Raw genomic sequence first — 19,600 nt, forward strand, 5'->3', positions numbered from 1 at the left:
ATTTCCTTATCTATCAGAAACAACTTTGGCTGTCTCCTGGAGAAGGCAGAAACCCATCCTGAAAACCCTTGAGGACCACAGAAAAGTGCTGCTACCAAGGTCTGGGCACCATCCACCCTAAGATCATCACTCAAGAACAGCTGTAGTACTGACATAGACTTGCAAATCATCTTTCCTCCCCCCTTAAATGTAGTATTATACATTATTATATATGAATATAAATATTATTTAATATTCCACCCCTCCCTTCGAGCAGCATCAAGCACCCTGTTAAAATATATGAGCTGGTAAATACCTTCTCTGCGTCACTCACTATTTCATAAACCCCAGCAAGGTATCCTTTGCTCTGCTCCTCACTAAATTAAACAGCCCTAATCTGTTTAACCCTGTCTTCCTCTGCCTGTGGAGGAGTCTCCATGCAGTTCTGGCAGCTCCTGACACACGGGGATGTTCAGGGAGGGGATGTGGCAGGAAGTTCAGTTTCACTAAAAGGATGGGTTTGGCAACCCTTCAGTCTCTGGCAGCTGCTCTGTCAAAAGTGTTTTGCCATGCAGTATCCCTATAGCTGAGAGAATAATATTTTCCTCTTCCATATTATTTTTCCACTAAGAAAACAAACTGGTTTTTAAAGAATGAAATGAAACCAGAAGCAAAATGATTTTGCTTTCCTCACAAATCTCCCTTCCTCTTTCTTTGGTGAGAAGATGGAACATTATACGAGAGGTGGAAGAAAAGTAAGGAAAGAGTATTCTTTAGAATAATACTTTTTTTCTGCAAGAGAAACTGAAAAAAAAATCCAACTGTATAAAAATGAGCTGAATTGCCATGTCTTTGCTGGGGTCACTTCATCCCTCTAAGCCTCTTGCCTTGCAGTGATCCAAATATTTGCATGCCTGCTCACACTGCAGCGTTCGGTCTTTCCTGCAGTACGGTGGTTTCAACCAAAAAGGCAGAGGTTGCAGAGAAAGTGGAAAAAAGAGCAAATTGGATCCCTCCAAAGATAAATACTGCCTTGGATGACTGTAAGCCTCTCGCAGCTTATTGCTCCAGAGCAAATGAGCTGGTGGTCTCCATCCAACAACGGGCAAACATCCAACCTGCAGAGCTCTGTCCCAAAATGATGGCAGCTGTTGAACATTCTTAGCAGTGTGTAATAGACAGGGAGAGCACCCAGAGATGGGACACATCCACAGGCCCTCGCCGTCCCTGAAGGAGGGCAGAGGAAGCCAGCACTATTTTGGCAGTTGCACAGTAGCATGCAGCACACGGAAGGTCATCCCCTGGATGTGTGCCAGCCAACCCCTTGACAAACTGCTGTTTTTCTTTAAAAGGTAACGGAGCTTCCCAAGAGAAGAGCGTGTGAAAGAAATTAAGAGCCAAATCCAAGATCAAGCAGGGTCTAATGAGCCCAGCTTAAATGCTGATGTCACATCCAATTGGGCTTCATTCCAAGATGGGATGTGTTAGTCAAGTTGATCTCCAGCACATCAGCGGAGTGGACTGTCCCACCTCAGACAAGGCAACACCCCAAGATCATACCACCTGTGGACAGGCCACTGCTGCCTACAGCTCTCAGGTCAAGCTGGTGAGACCTGCTGCATCCACTCACGAGATACCACCAAACGCCTGGAGTGATTTTTCCAACCTGTCACCAATCTATTTTCCAGTGTACAGGGATTTCTGTAACTTTTCACGCATACGGAGATTTTATTTTTCCCTTCGTTTTCAATTACATGTTTCATTAACCCTCTGCACCTCCTGATTTACCAATGACTAGCTGAGGTATCCAGACTGAAGAAATGAAGAGGGAAATAATACAATGATCTATTACCATTTACAGATGCCATGGGATGATACAAAACTTAATCAGTTGTTTGTAAAATGCTTTCACAAGCGGGAAAAAAAAAGCTGGAAAAATAGCAGTCCCTTCCTGAAGATAATTTCCACCCCATCTCCCTCTCAATTCTCTTTTAAAGAAATACCTGGGGAAATGGAAGTCCTTGAAATGTGTCCCACTGATGATAGCTCTAGATTTACTGTTACAGAAGGCTCCCAAATCCCCTCTGGCAATGCCATGGCTGCTGACCCATCCCACACGTCATCAGCCCATGGGCATCACTACTCTCCTGGCCATACACAACCCCACTGCAGGCAAAAGAGTCATCCTTGAGGGCCAGAAGATCTCCCCACTAGCTTTGTCCAGAAAGGAAGCACTAGCTGTGGTGGGCTCTCAGCAAGACATGGTGTTACTTGCACCAGAGACCATGCTCTGAAGTCAGTCCCTTCAGCTCCCACCTCGGTTTGCCTCAGGTTCAGAAGTCCTCTCCGGTTAGCTCTGCCCATGGCAGAGGGGCTTAGTCAGCACTCTTCCAATGGGCTTTAAGGACAAAGACATCTGACTCATTTCTAACAAGATCAGTCCAACAAGATCTGTTGACCTGATGCAATCCTGTCAGCCTCACATAGTTCTTCCTCAAGGAGAGGGACAGCAAACAGATATGGACCTCTGGACAAGCCAGCCCCTCTATTGAACCATGTGAGGAGTGGCTTTAGCTCAGCATCAGCCATCACCACTGTCCCAGCAGTATCAGAGGAATTCAGATGGTCCCACACCCGTGTGTTCCTCCCTGATAATACCTCTCTGCTCCCAGACTCAGCCCACGTTAATTGTGTATGATGTCTTAAAGACCACCCAGCTTGAGCTGCAGAGCATTCAGCGATGGATAAAAATAACAATTGAATTGAGTGAGGCTACACTCCTTGCCAAAAAGATTAGCAGTGGGAAAATTCCTCCTTTAGGGAGCTTTGCAGCCAAGGACCAACCCATAGGGTTCATGACCGACAACATGCCCCACATACATTTAAACAGCTATGGGTAAAATGTGGGAAGAATTATGAGCCTGGTGGAAGCGCTAAATCTTGCTTTTGTCCTCATTCCTAAAAGGGAGAGTGTGGTCAGGTCAGTGGTCCTGGCTGGACGATAGGCAACTGGCACCAAGGTTCATTTATCAAAGATGTTACAGGGGGAGGTGCTGACAGTACAGAAGGCTCCACAAACTGGAGCATCACCTTCCCCTCCAGTCCATTTGTTGTTCAAAACAAAACAATCCAAGCAAAGTCTATAGAAGAAACAGGAAGAATCCTCTCATTTGCTTGTCAAACATTTCCACTGAGCGTCTCTAAGGACAGGTCCATAGGTAGCCACCCCAATGTGCCCATGAAAGGTAATTTGTACAATGAAGAGCCATGGAAAGGCAAGAGCCAAACTATTGATTACAGAGAAAACTGTTCCCCGGAGGTGAAAAATGAATACTGTCCCTCCCTTCAAGTTTTTTTTATCTTTCCAGAAATGCAAAGAAAGGAAAAACAGCACCAAGACTTTTGTTAGATAAAACTGAATTTACGTGTCACTATGCTGATAGAGAGATACTGCTGTAGTACGCGGAAAGGTTATCTTGATCTTTCCCACTGCCTAAAAAGGTGAATTAGAGACCTAAGGCCTTTGGCAGCTATGAATACTTTGAAGTCTGTTGAAAATGCTTCTCATCCTTGGGTATCTCAAAGCCAAGGACTGCTGAGAGTCCAGCCTATTTAGAGAAGGTAGTTGAAAGAGTCAGTTGTTCTGGTGTTTGTAACTTCAATGATCCTTCTAGAGGAAGGATTTGGGGTGGGCACAGAGAAGCTTGTCCTCTGCACAACCAACTGTTGACTGTTAAAAATTGCCTGTGGGTCTTAAATGATATGTCCATTTTCCAACCCTTTCCAACACTTGCCCTTAAAATAATTCAGGAAAATCTTGACTACAAAGGACTTTATGCACAGAATTGGATTTGTTTGATTATGTTTCATCCTTTAAGTTAATCAGAAGTTACTTGGCTAATCTAGATATTTTACAGTGCAGTGTGGACATCAGTTTCATGTTACGTAAAAATAGATGTGTCACATCAGAAACACAGCAGGGTCTTGCAGAACCATTAGCTTAAGATGCAGAAGCCCACGCCTGCATGAACTACTCACATTTTTCATTTGATTTCTCCTTTTCATAGATCAGAGTTCTCCTTTCCCATTTCCAGCCAGTTTCTAATCACCGCTAAGAAGCAGCCCACCTTGTGAAGGAACAGTAAAACACTGGGACAGGAGAGCAGGCAACAGTAATACTTTATCATTAAAACCATTTTTCTGAACCTCAGAATATTACATATTTGCCAAAAACATCTTGCAAATGAATTTAAAATTGCATAAGATGACAATAGCATAGAGAAAACCATGACAATAAAAGTCCTCAAAACACTTTCCTAATTAATAAGTCCCCACACCCAAGCCTTCTTCTGAGAGCCCCAGGGCCCAGTTTTCCTGCTTCTGATTGATTTTATTTAATCACAGAGCTTGTTAGTCTGTAGCAAGCACCCTGAACTAATGGGGCTGCTGCATCTTGCTTGACCTCCTTTGGATTCCACGCATGGGATTCAGCGATGGTGCCATACAGCCAGATGTTTCCACCACATTTTGAAAAGAAATGCATCTTTTCTTTTATTGGACACCTTGGCAAGATAGCCCACGTGGAATGTAAACTCTGTGTCCAGAGAAATATATATTTCTCTCACTGTCTATAAACACATAGAGATCAGTCCTTCCCCCACTGGGGTTATATGAGCCCAGAATTTACCAGCATTGGAAAACATACTCCTGATTTATATTGAAGTGAGAGAGCAAATTTTTGCAGGAGAAAAAAACAGATTAGGCAAGCAATCACGGTTTTGCATATAGATTTGAATATACATACAACACAATATTTAGATTACTTGCAATAAACAAACTTGCCTCAATACCCACCAGAGCAAACCTCAGATCCAGAGAGGAAGTCAGGGAAAAACACCCTTGTCTTCCCCAGCAGGAAGGGAGGCTGGTCAGATGTCCAAAACGTCCTTGGCAACACCCTGATTTGGCATCCGCTTTGACTTTTGTGAGCCAGCCCTCAAATTTTCTTTGCTGACAGGGCAGGGCCAGGGTGTCACAAACCATACACTCACAGGTCTACAGAAGTGCTTCTCACCAACTTGTTCTTGCTCATCTGTAGCTCCAAGCTCCCTCTCCTTGCTGCTTCTCCTGCCTTGCTCCTTGGTCTTTTCCTGCTCCATCCCATGTTTGCTGACTCACAGGACTGCAGGTTGGTCCTAAGAGGAGATGAAGGCAGATTTGTAGGCTGGGTCAGCCTTCTCCTACCCAAATGCTGACCGAGCCTCCAGTACCTGCAAAACCCACCCGATATTCTAATGGAAGCAGGCATGTGATTTCTCTTTGTGAGCTAAAAAACACAAAATCAAAGTACATTAATTTGATAGCTGGCGTGCATATGGATCAGGTAATAAGGATGGTTAGCATCAAGTATCCTTACAAGACATCAGATAAGCCACTAATGTTTTGACATCAAAAAATTTATGATACTTGTAAGACTGAGCTCTGATATTGATGCATTTTCTGGCCCCAGTACTGCTGTTATTGTTGAAATAACATGAACACACTGGTAACAGAATAAAGCATTCTATATACACACAGATGTTTACACACACTCATATTTATAGATGTACACACACACATATAGGAGGAGATAGATAAATATCTGTAGTTCACAAATGAGCAGTTTTAGGAAACAGCAGGACATGAGGGAGGATTTTGTTTGGAGAACAGTTTCCCCCTTCCTCCCTCTAAGACAAGATCTCTAACATCTGCCACCCATCGCCTTCCAGCCAAGCCAAAGGGGTCACAAGTGCAAAACAGACACCGTACAGAAAGGTCACGCTTTAGTAGGGTGTTCACTCAATTTCAGATGGATGAGGAGCACTAACTGTGCTCAACCCCTGCAGCTTCTGCCTGTCAGGGCTGCAAAGGCCTGTCAGGGTGCTGGTCCTCTGCCACATCTATTTAAAGGGTTGGGGATACCTCTCACAGCCAAAAGGAGTCAGAAGTAGGTTTAATCACTGATACTAGACCTCTCTCCCTCCATTCTCAGGCACCATTTCATGACTGCATCTGACTATGGCTGGAGATGCTTCGCTCCTTTTATCTATTTTTTTTTTAAATACTGTTGTAGAGGGAATCTCTGGGATCATCGAGCTTAATAAAGCTCAGTATGTTTAGAAAAGCAGAGGAGGGCAGAAAAAGGGCAGATAAACATGCATACATTCACACACACACAAAATCCCAGGAGGAGGACAAATACAAGTCTATGTTACAGCAAAGGAGCCCTGTTAGCACAAGATGAGTGCACACATTTCCAGGAGCAGAGAGATACTGAAACACAGAGCTCCTAAGAGTTAGTGCAACCATGTGTCAGGACAGCATCCCTCCAGGAGCAGGCAGAGAAAAACCAACTGTTTTAATGGTGGAACTGGCCCAAACTGGTTTCTCAAAGGGCTTTTAGGGGGAGAACATAGAGAGAATCTCCACGCCCAGGGACCCATCTCAAGCTCTGGCTCAGAGAAGCCCCAACATCAAGTGCCATGTTGGAGCATCCATCACCACTGCACACAAAGGAACCATTCCCGAAGCAGCACGGATGCAAGGCTCCCCTACATCACTTGTGCCAGGGGTCCCTGGCCCACTCATTTATTATTTGCCCAGCAGCATTTGAAAAGCACCCAGTGGGCAGCACCCAGCAGAGCCTTTTGTCGCTTGCAGGACCTTAATGCTGGAAGAGTTTGAGCGGCTCCTTGGGAACTGACTGCTCATAGCTGCAGGATGCAGGGCTGAAACAGCTCAGCACAAGGGCCTGTAAGCAGTAGCACCACGAACCCCAGTTAAGCCTTTCTCCCCACAAACAGTTCTGCCAATGCATCCCACACTGGACACGTGCATGGGTACAGGTGATTCACCCAGGAGCAGGAACAGTCCGAATATCTCAACATCTGGTGGCTCACAGTGCTGCATGACAGGATGAGTGGATGGCCATCAGCCAGAAGGCAAGGGCCACCCCAGAAGAAGAGGTTACATTAGCAAAGGTGGGTACACATTGCAACCCAAGAAGGGGAGAGCTATCACAGCTTGACTTGAAGCCCAACTGCTCCTTCTGGAAAACAAATCCTCACAGCATCAAGAAAAAAGATTGAGATCAAACATTTTCCCCTACTCTGGGATATTCCTTTAGGAAGGTGGTGCCAAGCCACATGGAAGCACACCCTTCCTTCACATCAAGCCACAGGGGACAGCCTCCAGTGTGGTTGCTCCAAAATTCTTCCTGGGGCTGAGCAGCAATCCAAACCATGAATCATACATGCTTAGAAAATTCCTGTCATAATTGCCTGGCAGCTTAACTTACACTGGGCTTCTGCATTCGAGAAATGCATTCCATTTTTCCTAGAAATAAAAATCGAAAGTGGCCTCTTCTTCCTTCCATTATCCTTTTGAGAAGATATGGGGAGTTTGAGCTTTCTCTTTCTGTTCCAGGCTGTCTGGGGGGCATTATGACAAGAAGTAAATGTGGGAATAATTAAAAAACCAACCAAACAAAAGCATATCAACAACAATAAAAAACATTGTCTGTATTTATGATAGTACTTGACAGCTGGCTCTTGATCCTTGCCCAAGACCCATCTTTGTTTTAGCCCAAGAGAACCGTCGCAATGAAGTCACGTTGGCTAGTCTATTAAGAGAACAGACCAGAAGATGAGCTGAACAAACATAGTAAATGCTTTCACAACCATTCTGTCTACAAGGCTTGTTTGTTTCCCAGTGTCTTTGAGTAGTTATTCCTTGGAGCCCAAAAAGGACAGATGCATTATCCCACAGTACTTTGGGATGTGCTGTGAATCCTTGGCATCAAACGTATGCACCAGGGACAGAGTGGGCACTGAAGTCTGAGTGTTATTTTGCAGAATGTTTGCTCTCAGAATCTTGCCAGACTGACACTGAGGGTCAGGGGTGTAGCTCGCTGCAGCAAACTGTGCTTGGGGACACTGCCAAGCACCCCCAGAAAGGTGATGAGAGCAAACTTGATGTGAAAGCCAGCTAGAAAGCTTCTGCAGGAGAAGTTTTCCAACTTAAAAAGCATAAAATCAAAATCCTTCCCTGGACAATATCCCTTTTGTTTAAAGGGGAAAGTAGTCATGAAGAAGCAAAGTTTTTCTGTTGGAAAACTTGAATAGTCAAGCCCTGGGAGACTGCTGAACTCACTTTACACAACCATCAGGAGGAAGGTGAAGCTAAAATACTTGGTCCAGAAAAGGCCCTCAGGAAAACAAAACCTATTCGTTTGTTGCCGATTTTCCTCCTCTTTCTTTATGGGGAGGAGGGGACCCTCTTGATGCAGTGACCCACATAGGGAGAAGGGTCCTTTTTCTACTCAGCTCCATCTGCCACCAGTTTACACACCCACACACAAAATCCTTTCCCTGCTGATACATGAGCTGCACCCATTCAGCCCCATTTCTGTGTCATGTGAAATCCCCTTTCCTCCAGGTCCAGCCACCTGATGGAGATCACAAGCCCAGCCAGGCAACCTTTCCCAGTTTAATTAACATAACCTTCCTCATTCAAACCCTCCAACCACACTGCAGCGACAGTAGATGGGGGAAAAGAACCAGAACAACATCATTAGCTCCTTTGTGCTCCAGAAAAGCCCTTGGGGAGGTCAGAAGATGCAGAATACTGAGGTACCCAGCCACTGGAGACGTGCTCACATTTTGAGAACTAGATATAAGATTTTGGGATATTTTTCCATGGTGAAATGAACGGCTCCACCCAAATACATGTTAGTTAATAATAAAATAAAATATCTTTCCAGACCAGCTCGAGGTGGAGCTGGAGATGTTCCTCTCCCTGTTAAAGCAGGGGATGCAGGGGGAGAACCCGGCTTTTATATGAAGCCGAGCTGTAAGTCTGGGGTCCTGGATCCACTCCCTTTTGAAGCCACCAGGACTTTTGCCAACAAGTAGCAGCAGGCTCCAGAGATGGGCTCCTCATCTAAACTGAGCTGTTTTAAACTCACACACCCAGCAGGGAAAAAAAAAAGTGTTTTTGTTGGATCCCATTTTTGCCAGGTTAGTGAGTTAAATCAGGGTCTGACAAGCACTGAAGCCAGCACTAGATAAACACAGGGAGTGCAAGACTTGAGTGAGGATGATAAAAAAGGGAAACCTTTACATTTTTTTAAAGACAATGATTGTTAGATTGCCTCCAGCTGCCTTCCAAACCCAAACCCTGGGCGCCAGGGAAGAACAGGGGAGAGGAAGAGGGAAGCCACACACGAATCTATATGAAACCTGGAGTTATTCACTGTATTCCTGTGCATTGTAGTGTGCAATGCACCACCATGAAGACAGGAAACCAACCAGCAAGGATGAGGTGAATTGTCAGAACTACTGGCAAGCACAAAAATTGAGAATTTTTTTGCTGTTTTGCCTTGAAAGTGGTGGGAGAACAGCCCACCCCAGGACAGCATGAAATAGCCAGCTGCTACCAAAACCATCATGCAGTAAATACAAGGATTAAGAGAGAAAGAAGAGTGAAAAAAAAAATATAACCAGCCCAAGAATCAAGTTCTGGGCTAGGCAGCTTAAGAGCTTGACAAAACCAGCTGAAAAGATAGCCCATGCAGACACATTCACAAAATAAGGTGATGACTCAAACCATTGCATTTGGCCTCAAGATCCAAATTCCAGCCCAAAACTCTGCCCGTGGGAGGAAGAAAGCAGCCAGCCAAAAGCAGAAGGTAGAAGTCTCTTCGCATTTTTCAGGTTGACCCTCAGAAACAGAACATACAAAACCCTAAAATGCCCCTCTCAAAACATCCCCAGGCACCTACTCACATGTTCCAGAGAGCTGATATCTGATTATGGTGATGGAGACAGTCTTGCAAACAGTCCTGGACCAGGAAGGAATGTGGAATCCAACAGCCATTCCTCTTCCAGGTTCTGGCACACATATGCATGACAGATAAGCATAAAATAAGTCTTCTCAGAGGGGTTGTAGACAAGACGCTCTCTTGTAGTGTTTCACATGAACAGAAATTGCTAAGCTGTATTCAAAACACCAGCCATGACTCCTGAGAGAGGCAAAATAAAAATAAGTGAGAAATGGTGAAATAACTTCAAAAATCAAGAAGAAAAAGAGTAATAAAAATGTTCTCAGAGCAATTGGAGCAGGTTATGTCTCCTCCCTGGCTTCACCAGGTGCACCCACTTATCACACACAGGGGCTGATGAAGGACAAGCCCACATCTGCCTTTCCTGCTGACTTTGTGATTTTTCAAATTCCCCTCTTCCCTTCTCCAGACTGAGCAAATCCAACATTTCCAGTCACTAACTGCCTTCTACCATTTTACCTATACCTACTTCTACCATGCTCCTCCTCAGAAGCAGAGGCAAAAAGTGTCCTCAAGTGCTCAAGATCCAAGAGCACCAAAGCCTTTTTGGCAAATAACACCACTCTGTCCTGCTGTGATCACCCTCTTCTGTGAGGCTAAAGATCTTAAAGTACCTGGCCCCAACACCTGGAGCCCCATTGCATTTGCTACTACTGAGCAACGGACAAACGCCTCCTGAACTAGGTCTTGGATAGCACCAGAGCTCAATCCAGAAAGGCATCTTTTCTTCTGAGTTTTAGGACTGTAAATGTTCCTCTCATTTCTAAAAGATCCATGGTTTCTAACACAGTGATATCCCTGCTTTCTATGCTGAGCTCCAGCTTACCTTGTGTGCGTACACAGAGCCTTCCTATGGGCAGGTGATCAGACACGTCATGGGCTGGGCAATAAACAGGATGAGTCCCACTGTGTCGGAGCTTTCTGCCTGCCTCCTGAGCCATGGATATTTGCTTTTTTAGATAATTAGCATAGCTTCCCCTCTACTGAAAGTGACTGCTGTCTTTCCCTTCTCTGTCCTTATTAACCTAAGCAGGAAATAGCAAGGCGCAGCCTAGCTGAGACAGGCATAGCCAAGATGGGAAGAACAAGAATCGAGCTCAGCTGATATCCTCAGTAGCCCCATACTAATGCGAACAGCTATAAAACTCTCCTTCTCCTCCCTTGCTATCCCCATTCCCAGACTTTCAGCTGGCCCAGCTCCTGCCCTATATCCTCTCCTGAGCCAGCTCCACCCCATCATTAGGATGAAGTCTCAGCTTGTTCAGCCCCATCACTCCCCTTGAAGGGCAGCCCCATAGTGAGCACCCAGAGTTGCCCCTGCAGCTGGTGGCCTGCAGGCAAAACTGGGGCAGCCCTACCAGCCACATGTATTTTGGATTAAGGTTGGGGTATGTTTCCAGTGAGCAATGCCCATGCTGCCTCCAGAGTAGTACCATAATCTAACTGCAACAAGAAGTCACACATTTTGTACTGCTGTTGGCTTAATGGAATTGCAAGGCCCCTTGATAGCTCAGAGGCAGAGGATGACTGCACCTCTCAGCCCTTCCTCAGGAGTCTTGAAGTACCACATAAGAAAGAACAACATTGCTGCCATGTCGGCAATTGAGGAAACTGAGGCACAGGAGGCCATGTGACTGTTCCTGCTCATCCAGCTGGCCCATAACAGAGAATCCATCTCTCCAGAGTTATGGTCCAACCTGAGACCCACAAGACCATTTTCTGCAGCTACCTGTAACAAACACCCCATGGGGGCGACCCGCCCTGAGGGGACTGCCCCCAATCAAGCTGTGAGGATTCCTTTTCACCAGATGTTCCTGTGGAGAGGCTTTGTTGGATTTTCCAATTTCTACAAAGCTCAGAGAAGCTCAAAACTTCTATTCCAGGTTTAAGGGAAAAGAGATAGAGTTCAGTTAAGATTAAGAGAAGACAAAACAAGTACTTAGCAAGCTCTTTAGCAACACTTGACTTAGGGGACAGATCAGAATGATTTTGGCTCCCAACAGCAAAGTGCCTGTTGACAGCTGGGGGAACCATGTGTTTGGCTAGCACCAGGGCAAAACCCTTTGCTTTAGAATATTGCTAGTTCCCTGTTCCCTCAAGCTTTGTAATGATGAGCTGTCATCTGGAGCAGGTTTGAAAATACCAACCACCTCATGCTTCCTCACCCTGGAAATAATCTCTCTGCTGCATCCTTAGTGATTTAAGTTTTAATTCTCCAGAAGAAACATCACACCTGGCTATGGTTTGCACCATAGGACACTCGTTTTTCTCCAGAGGGTCCCAAGTTCCATTCACACACATCAGCCCCTGAATCTCAATCCCCTGCATGCGAGTCCAGCACAGGGAGTTTATAGAGGGGATTTCCCAGGGGGTCCCAAGGACACCGAAGTGTTCCTGTGCAAGGAGCCAGACAGTGCAGGGATGGCTGCTCTCTGGTCCCCCAGCATCACTCTGCACAGAGAGGTTTAACATAGGCGACTAGCATTTCATCCAGGAGAAAGGTGAACAGCTAAACATCTCTCCCCTTGGTAGAGAGATACATAGCCCTGGAATTCCTGTTTATAAAACTGCAATCAGGGCAAGCACAAATTAGATAGAATCAGTCAAGAGTAGGAAATTGCCATCAGAATTTCTCAGTTAAAAAAAAAAAAAAGCACACCCACACAAAAAAAAAAAGCAAAAGCAATTTAAAACTGCTCTGGCTGCTGAGCTTTCATAAAAGCTTTCCAAGACTGCATTTCTATGTTTCATGTCACCATGGAAGACACCCGAGATGTAGTAAATTCCTCCAAGTTAATTTAAATTATGCCACAAACCAGATGTGTTCTTTGGTGCACAGAGAACCTTTTTTTTCTTCAATTTCAAAATAACGGCTGCCACATCCCATCAACTCTTATTATCCCACCGCGTCATCTGACATGACATAACAAGTCATGACACCCTCGTATATCATCAGGAGAAACAGTAGCAACTCCACTCGAGTTGGGAAGAACAGTTATAGCACTGCTGTGTTGTAGGAGGTTTGATGGGAAATTGGGGCTACTGTCTCAAAGGTATTTGGGAAAGGAGAGATTCCCTCTTTCTGCACCAATTAAGACCTCATAATCAGGCGGTGTGCAGGAATTAAGCTGGAATTAATCAGTGAATCATATGGAATTCCACCCTCTGGGCTCAGCTCCTAACTTGTGGGAAAAGATACAGATTTGATAAGAAGCTTTGAAAGTGAGAAGAAATCATTAAAAACACCCAGCCTGGCCTCCTGCATTAGAGTGAGTTGTGCTTTTCACCCAGAAATTCCTCCATCGAGTCAAATAACTCAGGGTTGAGGAGAAATCTGCCACCACATGATGGATATTAAGCTTGAAACAAAGCTGAGAAAAAATGTGCAAGATCCATTTGCCATCTATTCCAGTGTTAAACCCCTCTCATCTTATAAAACCATTAATCTAATACCCATTTTATGACTTCATATTACAGTGACTGAACCTGGCTGGGTCTCCTCTTGCTTGGTTGAGGACATGTCTACAGTCAAAGCTCGGTGACGTGCAAGTGGCTGATCCAGGCAGCAGATTTGCAAGGCCACCAGTGCAGGACCATCCATGGACATTTTCCAAGTGCCCCGCGGAGCTAGAAGCAGCCCTCTCCCCCCTACAAACATCTTCCTCTGAGATCTTTGCACCTTCGAGCGATAATTCAAGGACCGACTCCAACCATGCTTTTCTGCTATCTTTCCCTGGATGTCCTTAGAGCCCAGGTTACAAACACTTTGTGTTTGGTGCATATGCCTTATCTGATCAACACGTTTCCAGCCTTCTCCATGCCCCCAGACAACTTAATCAACTGAATTATCAAAATTCTCCTTCGTACTCTTGCCACGCCAAGCATAGATAACTATGACCATGGGGAAACATGCCCTTCGGCATGATCTAATGTTGATTTAACCAGTTCTCCCTCAGTAGAGTCTATACAGCCTCTGTATTAGCCCATATCTTTCTATTTCTATTATTACCATGACTCAAACTAACCCAATATATACAAAGGCACGTTTGCACACCCAGGTTTGCAGGGCAGCAATGCACAGGGCCATGTCTGATTTTCCCTATAGGTAAGCTGCTGTAAGAAGAGCTCAGTGCTGAGCTGTAAGGTAAATTTTCCAGATGTGAGTCATTCCCTGCATCACATTTGGGGGGGTTCAGGAGGGGAACAGTCCAATTTTACAGCACTTCTGGTAAAGGAATGCAGAGAATGTGTCGTAAACACTTCCCCCATCAAATAGGTGGTAAATTGAGCCATGAATGTTTGAAACACTGTACTTTGGAGAACTGCTGGGAATGATTTTGAGTTTTGGGGCTCTTACAGTCAAATTGTTTTCTCTTTCAATTCCTCAATTTCTTTTTATTGTATTTGAGATAATGAGGACGTTTTTTTCTCTGCCTTACTCTCTTGGTATGCCGTGCTAGTTGCTTATAAGGTGGCTACCAGAATCAGTAAGTGAGAAAAAAAAATGTGGCTATATAAATTTTGTCCTTGGCTCCACGATGGCTCCCCTAGGAAATCACAGCCCAAACCATGCCCAGGGGCTGCACCTTCCTGCCTGTCAGATGCAAGACCGGTGTTTTCCCACCTTCAGAAGATCTTTATCCAGAAACAGTCAAACAAACAAACCACCCAGCAACCTTTCTTCCCCCTAGTGAAAATATTTTAACTATCCCAGATAAAAGAGCCAAGCTTGACAAGGCATTACATGTGCTTTTCATGAATTTTTGCAGGAGGCGGTTTCTGGACTGACTTAAGGAATGCACTTAGCATGCTGTTTCCCCTATATAAAAACACCGAATTAGCATTTCTCCCTGTGATTCTCAGCATGATACAGCTACGTGCAGAACAATACAGGATAAGTAAAAACCCATTAAAAAGTCTCTCATAAAACTGCACAGTGCTGGGTTTTCTTTCATTAATCCCTTGACTTCATCAGTTGTTCCGCCTGCTGATAGGAACAAGGGTCTCCTCCACAGCGTTCTTAAGCTTATCAAAAATCCCTGCTCTCCAAGATAGAAGCGGAGTAGGTGGCCATCAGCCAGCTGAAAACAACCATCCCAAAGACTATCTGGAGATAGCACTCCTCTCAGCTGGAGCTGTTACCAGGCATAGGGCTGGCAATGGGAAGACGAGACCCCCTTTTGACCCAATGGGCAAGCAGACCAAATGCGAGCCAAGCAACGTTAACAAAGGGACCATAAACATTTTGTGCTTTTATGAGAGGTAGAAGAATGTCAGCTGGGAGCGGATCTTCAGGGTCCATCCAATTATTCCTTAGAAACACTTTAATTCACAGCTGGTTCTGTTCCTGGCATCTAATTTATAGGGCAATGTTTCTTTAAGACTGGCATTAAAGTGGAGAAGTAACAATCTAGGGTTAAGAAGGTTAGGCATTATGTCCAGATTAGTATTATCAGATGACCTGAAGCAGGGGTTATATTAAAAAAAATGCCTTAATTAAAAAATACAGGTCAGAACCAGTTTAAGCTCCAAACCTCTGGTCATATTCACTAATTAGAAGGCTTGGACACATGCCTCAGAGTGATGGATGAGCCATATCTGCCTGATGGCATCACATGAAGAGATGGGGCACAGTCCCCCAAGCACAGGGCTTAGGCAAAATTGCACATTTCCTTCATTTTAATTCACCTCTCTTTCTTTTTATCCCCCAGAAATTAACAGACCACAGGCACTGAGGAACCAGAAATCAGCAGGGCATGAACTGCTCTTGGTTGCTTTACTCTGAACTTCAACTTCTTCACTGAAGCCCTGCCAGCCATTTTCTCAAGAAAAGCAGAAAGAGCCTATAGTTTAACCCATTATTAACTTACTACCAAGTTTCCAACGTGCCTATGAAGGAGACAGGAAATGTGTTTTCCTTCCTTTGCCCAAGAGTTCCATATCCTGAAGGATGCCCTGTGCCTCTGCAGGGTGTTCTCAAGGTCTCCAGCCTTGCTCTGGAGTCTGGTCTACATCTTGTCCACAGGAAAGGTTTGCCAGGAGATAGACCACAAGCAGCCACATCTAAAACACATGAGTTGAGCAACCTTGAGCAAGAGGTAGGTGTAAATGTTTGGTCCCAATGAACATCTCCTGATTTTCACCAGACGGCAGGAGAAGACACAATTCTGACTGTCTCCACCCCACTCACAGACACGCATACAGATGCCCCATCTAGTTCCGATGCAGGTAGGGAGTTTGTGGCCAGGCCTCAGGTTTTATTCTAGTCTCCTTGGGACTACCACACACATCCAAGACCCACACCAGAATTGCCAAGGACAGTCTTTGGCCCTGTGCAACCCCCACACTACAAATCCAGAAGATTTCACTGGGTGGTTTCAGGTGAAACCAAACCTCTTCATGGCAAACCTTATTTTGTTTTTGTTTCTTTTTTGTTTGTTTTGTTTTCAACTACAGCATGTTACAACACACTAAAAATTCAAATAACTTGCAGATTTCATTTGTTTATCTGCTGCCCTAAGTAGAGATCCTGCTATATAGCTCATCATACCTTTGCGAAGCAAATTGGTAATCTGATAGAGAAAGCCACAAAGAGAAGGCGGCTTTCCAATCTAGAAAAAAAAGGATTCATTTGCAAAAAAAGGGTTTATTTGCAAAAAAAGGTCCATTACTCGGTTATTTCATCAGGCAAGCAAGTTTAGCAAGTGCTTGGTAGGCACTTCAGTAAAATGGGAAAGGGAATTGTCACAGTAACAAGCGATTTGTTTGGTATTATTTCTGCTGCGCCCTGTTAGTGTGTTTCTCCATTAAAGAACATTATTGCTGTCCTCCTGTTTCATTTACATAATGAAAATAGATGAGTTGTCAAGGCCTGCCTGGTGAAGCACATCATCCCCTTTCATGTTCTAGGAGGAGAAGGTGAGGTGGTCTCCAGCCCACCACCTTGTCAATCTGCCCAGGGTGCACCTCAAGTAACAACAGAAGACCTTGATTAGGCACAGCGTCAGGAGGCACCAAGCAAACAATCCTAAATTCCTCCTGCCCACCATTTCCACCACTCTCACTCATGCAACACAAGGAAAAGAATCAGTAAACATCTCCTGCATTCAACAGCGGTAACAGAAATGACCCAGAGCCCCCATAGTGAGATTAACAGCCAAGCATCACAAGATCTATAGGGCAAAGAACATCTCCATCGGTAGCAATTTGTATAGCCCCTCGCACTGTGTGGCTCCAGTCACTGATCAGAGCCGCACGGTCTCTGGTTTGACAGATATTACATTTCTTTGTAATCCCCATTTCTTTTGTAATCCCCATGGGCTCCAGCCCAAGCCTGGGGAGCTCTACACGCAAGTGCTCATGCATGACGGAGGGAGAATGGTGTTTGCTGAGAGTCGCTGACAGCTAAATGCTTTAAGAAATCATTGAGTCAATGCCATATTCCAGCCAATGCAGCTGTAAGGCTCCAGCACCCCAAAAAGCTGCAGAGGAAAGACAAAAACAGGCAACGTCACCTTTTGAAGAGCACTGTCTGTGTGTTCAGTCCTTTCCCAACATACTGGAGCATGCACACAGGACCAGAGCAGGCTTTTCTCCATCCCAGATTTGTTACTGGAGAAGACATTTTCTAGGAAGCCTGTGCGGTTTCTGGTTCTCATCTCTTCCTCCCTGCAGCTGCCACATCGCTTAGCACTGCAAATCGCATAAATCAGCAGTAATGGCTAGGAGATGAAAGCATAAATATGTTGTCAGAGAAGTTATTGACACTAAAGGGCAAATCCTGCCCTGACAGGCACCCTGCAAGCTCCCATTTGTTAGAAGGGAGAAGGATGGGGTGTATATCAAGGTAAAAGTCAGACCTTGGGACTCAGGCTGCAATGACGGCAGGTGCGGGCGCCTGAGGGTCAGAGGGAAAGATCCTTCAGGCTCATCTGCTTCCCACTAGCTGAGACAGGGTTTTAGCAGATACTCACTATTTAATCACCTCAAACCCCATTCCCACCTCATGGATCCCAGTGATTCATGCATCAGCAGAGCTCGAGCAGGACGGTGGTGCTTTGCAGCCAGGCTGGCAAGGATAAACCACAGAGAGCCTCAGGCTTGAGGAAGATGCTGAGAAATCCCAAGCGCCTTGTCTGAGACCTACTGAGGATGGGGGAGAGGGAAAAAAACACCAAGCGCAGAGCACCGAGTCCTTCAAGTCAAAATTCTGTTTTGATACTTCTGTCTTTAAATCTTCTGTTCTTGGCTTGTGGGTGAGAAACACTTCTTTCTCTGCAAAAGGGGAAAAATTTCTTTCTAAACTTCCTCTTGAAAAGCTGTGAACTGAACAGGAAGAACCCCCACACATTCATGTTTAAAACTCCGGGATTTTAAACACTGTTCCTGAGCTAAGGGTGGGGAGACCCAGAGAGTCCCCAAGGGGAAGTTAACTCCCAGGGCTTCACAGCTTTACCAAACCACAAAGTAAAGAAAAAAAAAAAAAATTAAAAAAAAAGGAAAACTCATTTGAAATAAGCGTGAACCCCAAAGGGAGTTTCCAAGAGCTCCACTAGAGGATTTGCACTCATATTGCCACCCAAGGGAGTGGTAGGACCAACATCACCAGTTATTTGCACCAGAGCACCAGCTTTTCCCTAAGCAGAAGACCCCCAACTTTTCCCCTCTCTCATATCTTGCTTCTTTTCACATCACACTCAGGCTTTCCTGGGACTGCTTCTCCACCGTACCAGCAGACAGAAGGAATGTGGCACACCAGGTTTGTTTGGATAAAGCAAGAAGGGGGATTACTGTCAGCTTTCTAATGGAAAGCTGGCACAACTTTAGCTCTTAGACTGGTACTAGGTTCTGTAAATAAAAATTGGACACAGGAGGGGGAAGCCTTCGAATTCCCCCGAGCAGATTACCAATACTCCGGGAGGAGTGACTAGGCAGCATGCCAAGCCATAGCTAATGTTTTCCAAAAATACCTAAGTCAAAAGTCCATAAACATCAGGAATTTCTAGCACAGAAACTACAGCCCGCATATTCTCCGATAACAGGCTAGGAGCAAGCCTAGCAAAGCCTGAAGTGATGGTGGGATTTGTGCCACTGACTTTGGTGGTCCTGGGAGTCAGCCCCAAGGAGTTGGTTTTATGGTCTGTGTCAGAGCTAAAGCAAGCCACCTTTTACCCCATGTCCTTTTGCAAATACTTACGTGCTGGCAAAAAGCAAAAATAGGAGAGGGAAGGGCAGAAACGAGCTAAAGGCCAAGTTCGGCTTACTGCTGTATCCCCTGACCCTGTAAGCCAGACCTGTAGCATCCCAACAGGAAAACCAAGCAGAGGGTTAATTCCTCACCCATCAAGCTCACCACAGAGGTGGGTTATGCTGACAGCTGCTTTTCATGCACTTCAACTATTCCTGAGCTAGTTGTTTAAGGGTTGCCGAGATGGCCCCTCTGCTATCTTGCAGTAGGTGAATACTCTTTCTTTCCAGAGATCTTTCTCTCTCTCCGGCAGCACTGTGCATAGCAGGGGATTTCATAGGGAACAAAGATAAAGAAACGAGACTGTGAAACTACTTTTAAAACCTACCAGAAGCAGGCACAGAGCTGAAAAGCGTTTCCTATCCCTCAGTCCCTTTCGGAGTCCCAGTGCTGCTGCTGCACGACGGAGCAGTCGTTGCCGGGAGGGTGGGAGACGCCAGGGCTGCAGAAGTGGAGAAACACGAGTGTACACTGCAACTCTTCTTATAGACATG

General features: G+C 45.2%; 1 long non-coding RNA gene across 1 annotated transcript; it reads right to left on the reverse strand.

The window, feature by feature from the left end:
- Window positions 1-4,695: 4,695 nt before the first annotated feature.
- On the reverse strand, window positions 4,696-19,540 carry LOC139828373 (uncharacterized). The gene is made up of 3 exons (XR_011739890.1): window positions 19,435-19,540; window positions 9,804-10,039; window positions 4,696-5,174 (listed from the first exon to the last, which is right to left on the reverse strand). It is a non-coding gene; the product is annotated as an uncharacterized lncRNA (long non-coding RNA).
- Window positions 19,541-19,600: the final 60 nt, after the last annotated feature.

This window comes from Patagioenas fasciata, chromosome 7, assembly GCF_037038585.1.
Source record: "Patagioenas fasciata isolate bPatFas1 chromosome 7, bPatFas1.hap1, whole genome shotgun sequence".
Classification (NCBI taxonomy): domain Eukaryota; kingdom Metazoa; phylum Chordata; class Aves; order Columbiformes; family Columbidae; genus Patagioenas; species Patagioenas fasciata.